This window comes from Solanum stenotomum, chromosome 1 (assembly GCF_019186545.1).
Source record: "Solanum stenotomum isolate F172 chromosome 1, ASM1918654v1, whole genome shotgun sequence".
In the NCBI taxonomy this organism is placed as follows: domain Eukaryota; kingdom Viridiplantae; phylum Streptophyta; class Magnoliopsida; order Solanales; family Solanaceae; genus Solanum; species Solanum stenotomum.
The window spans coordinates 28,101,844-28,114,060 of NC_064282.1; positions in this window are offsets into that span (position 1 = coordinate 28,101,844).

The window sequence follows — 12,217 nt, forward strand, 5'->3', positions numbered from 1 at the left end:
TTAGATTCAATTGATTCTCCACGTCATTTAAGTATTTCTTAAATGCATCAATTGCTTCATCCTTACTATTAAGCAAATATACGTAACAAAATTGAGTGCAATCATCAATAAAAGTTATAAAATACTTTTTCCCACCACAAGATGATATCGACTTCATATCACATATATTTGTGTGAATTAAGTCTAATAGTTTTGAATTATTGTCAACAGACTTGTAAGGATGTTTAACAAACTTACTTTCCACACAAATTTCGCATTTCGATTTATCGTATTTGAAATCAGCCAATACTTCTAAAGTAATAAATTTTCGCAAGGTTTTGTAATTTACATGTTCCAAATGGGCATGTATAAATCATTTGACTCCAATAAGTAAACAGAAGTAGAATTCTTGTTAATACTGTCAACAACCATTACATTCAGTTTGAAGAGGCCCTCATTGAGGTAGCCCTTTCCTAAGAACATCTCATTCTTACTTAATACAGCTTTGTCACTAACTAGGACACACTTAAACCCGTTCTTAACGAGCAGTGTGATAGAAACTAAATTCTTCCTAATAGTAGGAACATGCAGAATGTTGTTGAAAGTCAACACCTTACCATATGTCATTTTCAACATTATATTCCAGTTCCTGCAATCCTTGTTGTTGATGTGTTCCCCTTGAACAAATCTTCATCGAAATCACTAGGAGTGTACGTTGCAAAGACTTCTTTCGCAGAGCAAATATGTCGAGTGGCACCTGAGTTGAGAAACCACTCCTTGGGATTTCCAACTAAGTTGCACTCCGAGATCATTTCACAGAGGTCATCTGCATATTCCATTTCTTCCATGATGTTTGCTTGTCTTTTGTCTTTCTCTTTGTCTTTGTTCTTTCTTGGAGCACAACAGTCAAAAGACTTATGACAAGCCTTACCACAATTGTAACAGTTGCCCTTGAATTTCTTCTTGGCCTGTTTTGACTTCTGTCCGTTGGACTTCTTTCTCTTCTTGCCTTTGGTAGGAGCTTGTTGAACAATATTAACTCCAATTATTGTCGAACTCTTACGAGACTTCTTTTCGGTGGTTTTGTTATCTTTCTCAATCTTGAGCCGAATCACAAGATCTTTGAGCTTCATTTCCTTATGTTTGTGCTTTAGATAATTTTTGAAGTCGTTCCACGAATGAGGTAACTTCTCGATCATTGCAGCCACTTGAAAAGATTCATTTACTACCATATCCTCATCTATCAGATCATGGAAAATAAGTTGAAGTTCCTGCACTTGTAATCTAACAGTTTTACTATCTAACATTTTATAGTCTAAAAACTTTGCGACCACAAACTTTTTCAAGCATGCATCTTTTGTATTATATTTCTTCTCAAGTGCATCCCACAATTCTTTCGAAGTTGTCATTGCACTATAGACATTATATAAGTCATCCTCTAAAGCACTCAGAATGTAGATCTTACATAGGAAGTCTCCCTGTTTCCATGCTTCAATAATCATGATTTTTTCTCTGTCTGACATTTCAGCAGCAGGCACCGGAGTTTCTTTAGTGGTAAATTTCTGCAGACCAAGAGTGGTAAGCCAGAAAAATACCCGTTGTTGTCATCCTTTGAAATTCACACCAAAGAATTTTCCCGGTTTCTATGCTAGTGGTACAAAAGTTCGGGTTGGTGCAACAACAGCCACCGTAACATTATTGTTTGTCATTTCTGATAAACAAAAATCAATACAAACTTAGTAAGTAATAACTTAAATTGCAAACTTAATAGGAGTATATAACCACGAAGGTTTTTGTCTCCACCATAAACACGGATTAAAAAATAAATAATAATTTCCTTAAGATTGTTGCAAATATGTGTTTAAACCAGTAGCACTGATTACCAGAAACTTTGCAGAAACACAAAGTTACCAAAGTATCCAATGAACCAGTGAAGAACAGAAATTGATTAACAAAACTAAAATCTGTAAAATGTACCAGAATATGAAAAAATAGAATAGGAAGAAGATCAAGCCCACTAAATGCCCAGTGTCCCTTTAAGGAAATTATTCCCCTCTAATATCCGAGGTTTGATTTGGAATATGTCCTCCGAAGATAGAATGATCTCAATCACCAGTGTATTAATACTCAAAACTCTGGTGTCAGTGAGCCACTCAATGGCAGTAAAGTACACGAAAAATATTTGTGCAGAAGAAGAAGAAGAATTTTTCGTAAGTAAAAAGTTTGAAGAATCAGTGGTACTTATAGCCAAGAAGCACTGGTTCCGAAAGGTTGTAAACTTTCAGAAACCACACGACCATTCCAGAAAGTGAAACCTTTCACAACAGTCATCTCCAATGGCGGGAAATTCAAATTAAAATGGGAAATTATTTTAAATAAAACGGGTCGCGCGGATCCGAGTCGAGTCGAAACATTTCGGTTAATTAACTAAATAATTGAAATATTTTGGCCATTTAATTTAATTTAATTAATTCAATAAATAATTAAAACAAACTTTGTCCAAAAAAATAATCTCTCGATCATTTTCCTAAGCCAAAGCCAAAGCCGTAGCCATAGCAGAGCCGAGCGACGACGACGGCGCGAGGGGGGTCCCTCTTTCCAACTCTTTTAACAACTAATAGAAGTGTTTCTCTATTTAAACACTTCTATTTTTCTTTCCACCAGCAATGAGGGAGACATGCCTTTTTACTAAAGCATAAGAGAACTTTTCAAATTCCTCTCTTTTCATCTTCCCTCCATTTTCCATTAAATCTCGCTATATACCCAACAATTAGTCATCCCCATATCATCACTATTGTGCATTAGGACATAAAACTCAATGTCTTACCCATATAAATAATTCTTACACCATAAATTAATGGGACATGAACCCAACATCTTGTTCTCATGGTATATCAAGACTTGAATCGGATATTTTACCCCCTTTTTAGTGTGATAAGATTTAAATCTATCGTCTTATCCTTAACCAATAATATAATAGACCAAGTGTACTTGAACTCACTTTAAAACCTTTAAAATATTACCCCACTTTGTAATTATTTGCACAATTTAATTTCAATAACATATGAAATACAATCAAGGAATCAGAGGAGCAACACACTATTTATATTCTATTATTATCCTCTAATAAAAATAATATCCAATGCACCAAACCTTTTTATTGATTCATCAACTTATTGACACACTAAGATGCTTAACAGTTTTCACCATAAATAATAAATAGATTAAATGTAGACAAACATACACACAAAATAAAGTTGTAGCCGTAGCTGAGCGATGACTACGGTGCGAGGGGGATCTCTCTTTCCAACCCTTTTAACAACTAATAGAAGTGTTTCTCTATTTAGTCACTTCTATTTTTCTTTCCATCACCAATGAGGGAGAAATGTCTTTTTACTAAAGCATAAGGGAACTTTTCAAGTTCCTCTCTTTTCATCTTCCCTTAATTTCCCATTAACTCTTGCTATATACCCAAAAGTTAATCATCCCCATATCATCACTATGGTGCATTAGGACATAAAACTCAATGTCTTACCCATATAAAGAATTCTTATACCATAAATTAATGGGACATGAACCCAACATCCTGTTCTCATGGTATATCAAGACTTGAATCCGATCTTTTATCCTTTTTTATTGCAATAAGATTTAAATCTATTGTCTTATCTTTAACCAATAATATAATAGACCAAGTGTACTTGAACTCGCTTTCAAAACTTTAAAATATTACCCCACTTTGTAATTATTTGCACAATTTAATTTCAATAACCTATGAAATATAATCAAGGAATCAGAGGAGCAACAAACTATTTATATTCTAGTATTATCCTCCAAAAAAAATAATAGTCAATGCACAAAACCTTTTTATTGATTCATCAACTTATTGACACACTAAGATGCTAAACAGTTTTCACCATAAATAATAAATAGATTAAATGTAGAAAAACATACACACAAAATAATTAATTACATTTGTCAACTCTAAAATGAATTCACTAGTCATCAACTTTTTCATTACTATATTCCTTTACAATTTATTCCTTTTTTTAACAAGTACCTCAAAAATTTATCGCCAGTATTTTATTTTGAAATTCAAATTTATAGTTTACAACAAATATTCATATCATCAATTGAAAGCTATAATTTATCCATAAATTTTAACATGAAACGGGATGACAAAAAAAATCATAAATCAACAAGAGGAAAATTGAAACATACTACATGATTTATGTCATGTAATTTGCACTGCACAACATCTTAAGCTTTGAGATACTATTTACAGTTGTACCCAGGAGATGAAAGTAAATATTATATTTTCTTCTTTTACGAGAAAAACTTAAAAGTAATCACGAAAATAATATTAGAGACTCATGTTGATAACGTGTTATAAAACTAAAGCAAAATAAGACAAGAAATATAGAAGTTCAAAGCGATAGAAATTGGGAGACAATAGATGAAAGCTTTTCTTATTCTTCCAAGTATTCAAGTGTTCACCAAATCTTCAAATGTATCCAATATGAACTCTAATGTCTCTATTTATATANTTAGAGACTCATGTTGATAACGTGTTATAAAACTAAAGCAAAATAAGACAAGAAATATAGAAGTTGAAAGCGATAGAAATTGGGAGACAATAGATGAAAGCTTTTCTTATTCTTCCAAGTATTCAAGTGTTCACCAAATCTTCAAATGTATCCAATATGAACTCTAATGTCTCTATTTATATATTACATAGAGGCATACAAAAGGTTTGTCACAAACATGCTATTAACCATGAATGTAATGGAGACATTAACCATGTAAGTTATTGTATATAAAAGGAAAATTAGACTATGATTCTTAAATTTCATATTTGAAAACAAATAAGAAGGGATCCAAAATATTATACTAAAATTAGTGGCAAATTACTTATTGTGCATGAGTTCACTCTACCAAACAACATGATAATTTATCAGTATAATTATACTCATGGTATCAATATTCTACATCATATCTTCTTATATTCTCAATGTAGAAGTTTTGACATGGAAAATAAAGATCAAGGTCACTAACATAGAAAGGATGCTAAAAACTCCCATTAAGAAATTGAAGAATGTTGAGATTCAACAACTAAACGAGATCGTGAAGGCAAAATTGAATGAAGTTGAAGATGTGGAGAAGCAACAAATGGAGCGTGGTGTTGCATTTCCATATAAAATCTTTGGAAATGCATTGGCTCCTTCTAAGGATGAATAAAAATCTTCATCAAGTTTCGATGTTGGACCAACTAGGTCTTATTAAATTTACCATTTTTATGATTTGACTTTTACATTTCAGTATGTTTATCCTAATATGAAATGAAATAAAATTTATGTCTTTTATTCAATATGTGTTAATTTTTCATTTATTGACATTGAAATAAATGAAAAATTATCACACACTAAATAAATGACATAAGTTTTATATCAATACATATTAGGATAAACATAGTGAAAAGTAAAATCAAATCATAAGTATGAAAAATTTCATAAAACCAATTTGGTTCAACATCGAAACTTGACGAAAATTTTTACTCATACCTAGAGGAGCAAATGCACTTCCGAGTATTTGATATGGAAAGGCAATAACACGCTCCATTTGTTGCTTCGCCACATCTTCAACTTCTTTCATGCCTCCAAGATCTTGCTCAGTTGTAGAAGCTCAACAATCTTCAATATTTTTTAATGAGAGTTTTCAGCATCCTTTCTATGTTAGTGACCTTAATCTTTCTTTTCATTGAATAACTTCTATTTTATGAATCTAAGAAAATATGATGTAGAATACTGAGATCACGAGTATATTTATAGTGATCAATTATCATATTGTTTGGTAAGAATGAACTCATGTACAATAAATAATTTTCCATAAATTGTAGTAGAATATTTTGGATCTCTTCTTATTAGTTTTCCATAAATGATAGTAGAATATTTTGGATCTCTTCTTAGATATCCTTTATATAAGTGGTTTGACTTTCAAATTTGGACCTTCATATTTTGGTCAAACTTCTTGAATTCATAGTAAAATAGGTATTTATAAGAGTCAAATATATTTTTTAAAATCATTTTGACTTTATGTTGTTACATACTATTTTTTTTTAGCTCCTAAAATATCAAAATATTGTGATACTAATCCCTAAAATAGTTTATTAAGTACCTTCTATTTTTAATTAATTGAAATAGGCATTCGTGATATTTTGAATATGAAGATTTCACAAATTTTAAAATTTATTAATTATTAAATTATTTAATTATTCATATATTATATTAAATTTATATTGATAATATATATTTAAGAATAATAACATTTTTAAAAATAGTCTAGATGTAACCTACTTTCTATATTAAATGATTAAGAAAATACCACAAGAATTAAAATTTGAAATTTACTTGGTTCCTACACAATAAATTAAATTAAATTTAAATACACCCTCTATGCTCCTACTCATCAAAGTAAATTAAATAAAATTCTAATTTTACTCTCTTAGCTCCTATTCATCAAATAAATGGTTAAAAGTATCACAAGGACTAAAATTTAAAATTTTGTTATAAAACTAAAGCAAAATAAGACAAGAAATAAGAGATGGAAGCAATAGAAATAGGGAGACAAGAGAAGAAAACTTTTCTTATTCTTCTAAGTATTCAATTGGTAATTAAATCTTCAAGTGTATCCAATATGAACTGTAATGCCTATATTTATAGTATTACATAGAGTCATACAAAAGGTTAGTTATAAACATGACATTAACCGTGAAAGTTATGGAGACAGTAACCATGTAAGTTATGGAGGAATATCAAGGGGAAGGTTGTGGAGGTTTGGGAATTACTATACATTATAATGTAATTACACCTTGAAGTTATGGACGTCCACATAAATATATTACAACACTCTCCCTTGAACGTATGATAATATGTCTCATTAAAACCTTATCAGGAAAAACCATGTGACAAAAATTCTAGTGAAGGAAAAAGAGTACATATATCTTGTAATATGTGTTGGTTGTTGCCTCATTAAAAACCTTGCCTGGAAAATCCGTTGGGGCAAAACCTAAGCCAAGGAAAAAAGAGTGCAACATGTATTTACTCCCTCTGATGAAAACATTACTTGACAACTCAAAGACAATGCATTACAATCTTATATCTCGATTTCTCATATATTGATGTTGACAATTCTTAGTGAATAATTTTACAATATTATAGCTTGAACGGATCTTTTGAACGTCTATCTCACCATTTTGTTTAAGATCATGTGTGAAAAATAATTTATGTGAACTATGTTTTGTCCGATCTCCTTTTATTGTATCATTTCTTCAATCGAGCTATTCATTATTTTCGTATATGGTGGTTGGAATATCCCTTTTTTCCAAAGGAAATCACATATTTCCTTAATATGGCAGGTCATGATTCCAATTAAACACATTCCCGACTTACTTCATAGATCAATATTATTTCTGCATGATTTTGAAGAAGTGGTTACTAGTGTTTGATTCTTTGAATGCCAAGATATTGTTGTGCTTTCACATGTAAACTAATATCTCATTTACAATCAAGCTTTATGTGGATCAAATAAATATTCTGCATTTGCATAATAAAAAAATTGGAGATTGATCATTTCAATTTTATTGAAACTGGTCCTTTGTTCTCAAAGAAAATCATGCATCTTCTATGTGTTGAGTCACTTTCTTTGTTAGTTTCTTGGCATAGCTTGAATGATAATATAATAATCTCTTCACATAACTTTCGTAATGTAGATAAAAAAATCTTCTAGAATTTGCATAACCTACAATCTTTAAGTGCACCAATTGCACTAATACATGATATTTTATAATCATTCTTATGAGATCGAAAAGATTCATTCTACGTGTTAAGCAATCTCAGAACCAATGGGTACTTAATGGAATTTCTTTAAGACATTTTAAATCCTTCAAATATTTTCATATGACCTTCATCGACTAGTTAGGCATAATAATCATTCATTATACATATTTAAGTATTTCATCTATTGCCAGACTGAAACAAGTTTCATTGCATTCATCACTGGAGATTATATCTCTATTTAATAATGTTAGAACTTTTACGAAAACTCTTTATGCCCCAAGGCACAAACCATACTTTATATTTTACGGTTATACTTTCACACAATGATTCATTTGTATCCCACTGACATTATATCTTTATTTATGAACTATAAGTTCAAAAGCATCACTTTTCTCTGTGAAACAAATTATACTTGAATAGTGCATTTTATTTGGCCAATAATTTATCTGTCCATATTATATGACAGATTTGAATTCAAGATCATCGTCACCATTTATAGCATTAAGTGCTACTTCATAATAAAGATATCGTCGACGGTCATTTGACTCTATTCCAATATGACATTACTTATCGAGATCTCTTCATTTTTTGTTGAAATCTTCCTCATGAGTTGTTAATTCATGTTGAGTTGGCATGATGACTGCTGATGTGTTTTTTGTTTTCGAAAGAAAGATATCGTATGTTTAGTTTTTCAGTTGTGAGTTTCCTAGTCTTTAGGCATGTATTTGTTGGTAGACTTAGTTCCTAGTTATTAGGAAGATTCTATTTTTCAATTACTGCATTATTTACTACAGATTATTAGGAGTTCCTTCTATTTAAATATTACTTCCTTCAGATTCATAAAATACTCTCTTTTTTCTTCTACTGATGTATGTTTTTCTTTAGCTGCTAACGTCAACATTTTTCATTATTTTCAGGTACTTGAAACTTTTTCAAGGTATTATGAAGTGTTATGTCACTGTGCTTTTTTTAAAAATTGTCTCTTTATCATGATCATTTGATAATTTGCTCCTCTCCTTCCTTAAACACTTTTATGTTTGGAATTGGTTGATCTATCACGCTTTTGGTGTACCATAGACTCTATCCTTCAAAGACCATTTATTGAAACATTTGCAGCCTAATTACAATATTGGGTCTGCAGATACATCTCGCAAATTATTTGCAATATTTTACAAATAAATTATTTCTTGAACTTCAAGTTCACATTTTTTAACGAGGATCTAGATAATTCACTCCACACATAATTTTCAGATGCTAATCTAACATTTACCCCCAACATCATTTGAGGGTTCATCTTTGTGCATGGTAGAGCAATAAAATCAGAAGTGCACACATCAAATTTTTAGATGGAACCTATTTGGTTCCTGACCCTGAACCAATTGTGATGGGAGAACCTTGTTGGCTTGATGCATACATGTTAAATAAACTCATCTTTTACCAACTTTTATTTGTTAGATTTGTTCTCATAATCAATGTTCTAGTTATAATTGGATGCATACAATTTCTTCTAAACCAACCAACATTATCAACATAATTTTATACTTTGGAACTATGCTCTCAATTTAACAATTTGAGAAAACAACCATACAAAAACCAACTTGTAAGTGGTCCATATGACAGGTGAACGGATCCATTGTCACCTTTTTATATGTTCCAAATAATTTCAGGGGATACAATCCCAACCTTAGTTGGTACAGTGATCATTTTACCATGAGAAGAAGTAGCACAAGAGAATTCTTGAAGAATCTTTATTTCTTCAACATAAGCCACACGTGAATTCTCAATTTCTTTTGCATCATATTTGAACCGAAATGACCAACCGGTTATGCCAACCGATATGTATTCTAGTAAACTTTTAGTTTACTTTTGCATGTGATTCCATCATCATGCTTATATTTGTATACAACAAATTTATAATCCTCTTCGGTTGTAGTAATCTGAAGATAATCTTCTCAAGATTTATAGTCTCAATATAATAATTTCTTTCTTTTCAGGTTCTTCGAAACATAAAAAGTTTCTTTTGAGACTTACTATAACCCCAATATTATGGACAATTTCATTTCTTAGGATAGTAACAAATTAGCCCTTTCAAAACTCTCAATTAATTTTGTGAACTCCCACAAATTTTACAACACCATTCTTATGGTGACCATCTCCTTCAAGAGGGGAAATTATTACTATTGTCATAGTTAAAATTACTACGGGCAAGAATTGTTTCTTGAAAACCAACGACAAATTTGTGTTGCTACACAACAATATTTATTTTGGTCTTGGCCACAACCTTTATAACAAAGAATTATTTATTTCTCTTGTCCTTTGGTAGTTCATAATAAATATACCACAATATTTGTGATGTACATAACGTACGTGACCAAATAACCATTTATGTCGAAGTATTTTTTATTTTCTTTATATTCTCTCAAATCACACGTAGAGGTGAGATATGAAATTTATCCAACCATACATGAACATGTCCTTATCCATACGAACACAAGTCACTTTTTCTTCAAGAAATGGACCATATCCATTTGTACATTCTCCATAAATTTTTATTAGAAACTCATTGTTATGCTTTGACATTACCAAATTTATGTGACTCGCCTCAAAATCACTTTAAAAGGTCAACTGTACTAGATGTACAACTATTTTGTATTCCTTTATTTTGATGGAGGAATTACAAAAAATTTTAAATTGGATTGCACCAACAACAATGTGCCCAATAGCCTTTCATACCACGTTGACGACTAAAAATTACCTTCACATTTGAAGGACCGTCTTAAGAACCTATAGTGTTCTTCCTTTTAATTACCACGATGATGACCATTAACATTTGACCACACTGTTATTCATACATTCAATCACTAGTCATCTTTCAAACATATTATGCACTGTTACCACATTCACATAAGCGAATGGAGCAAATTTATTGGGCAGATTTCATGACTTTTAGTCAAAAATATATTGGTTTGTGTTAATCATCCCCATATCATCACTATGGTGCATTAGGACATAAAACCCAATGTCTTACCCATATAAAGAATTATTATACCATAAATTAATGAGACGTGAACCCAACATCTTGTTCTCATGGTATACCAAGACTTGAATCCTATCTCTTTCCCCTTTTTAGTGCGATAAGATTTAAATCTATGGTCTTATCCTTAACCAATAATATAATAGGCCAAGTGTACTTGAACTTGCCTTCAAACCTTTAAAATATTACCCCACTTTGTAATTATTTGCAAAATTTAATTTCAATAACATATGAAATATAATCAAGGAATCAGAAGAGCAACAAACTGTTTATATTCTATTATTATCCTCCAATAAAAATAATATTCAATGCACCAAACCTTTTTATTGATTCATCAATTTATTGATACACTAAGATGCTAAACAGTTTTCACCATAAATAATAAATAGATTACATGTAGACAAACATACACACAAAATAATTGATTACATTTGTTAGCTCCAAAATGAATTCACAAGTGATCAACTTTGTCATTTACTATATTCCTTTACAATTTATTCATTTTCTTAACGAGTACCTCAAAAATTTATCACCATTATTTTATTTTGAAATTCAAATTTATAGTTTACAATTCATATCATCAATTGGAAGTTATAATTTATCCATAAATTTTAACATGAAACAGGATGACAAAATAAAATCATAAATCAACAAGAGGAAAATTGAAACATACTACATGATTTATGTCATGTAATTTGCACTGCACAACATATTAAGCATTGAAATACTATTCACAGCAGTACCCAGGAGATGACAGTAAATATTATATTTTCTTCTTTTACGGGAAGAACTTAAAAGTAATCACGAAAACAATATTAGAGACTCATACTGATAACGCGTTATAAAACTAAAGCAAAATAAGACAAGAAATATAGAAGTTGAAAGCGATAGAAATTGGGAGACAAGAGATGAAAGCTTTTCTTATTCTTCCAAGTATTCAAGTGTTCACTAAATTTTCAAATGTATCCACAATGAACTCTAATGCCTTTATTTATATATTACATAGAGGCATACAAAAGGTTTGTCATAAACATGATATTAACCATGAATGTAATGAAGACATTAACCATGTAAGTTATAGAGGAATATCAAGGGGGAAGGTTATGGAGGTTTGGGAGTTACTATACATTATGATGTCATTACACGTTGAAGTTATGGACATCCACATAAATATATTTACAACAAATTTATCATTTTTGACTCCTATTCATCAAATTAAATCAAATAAAATTTTGTGAAGAATGAGAAAAATTATTAATCCTCCCGGATCCTACTCATCAAGACATAATGTATTACCATAATCTTGAGAATCTTCCTATACATACAAATTTCTTCACTCTCCCTTTGCCTCCAATCCTCTTTCATTTCTATT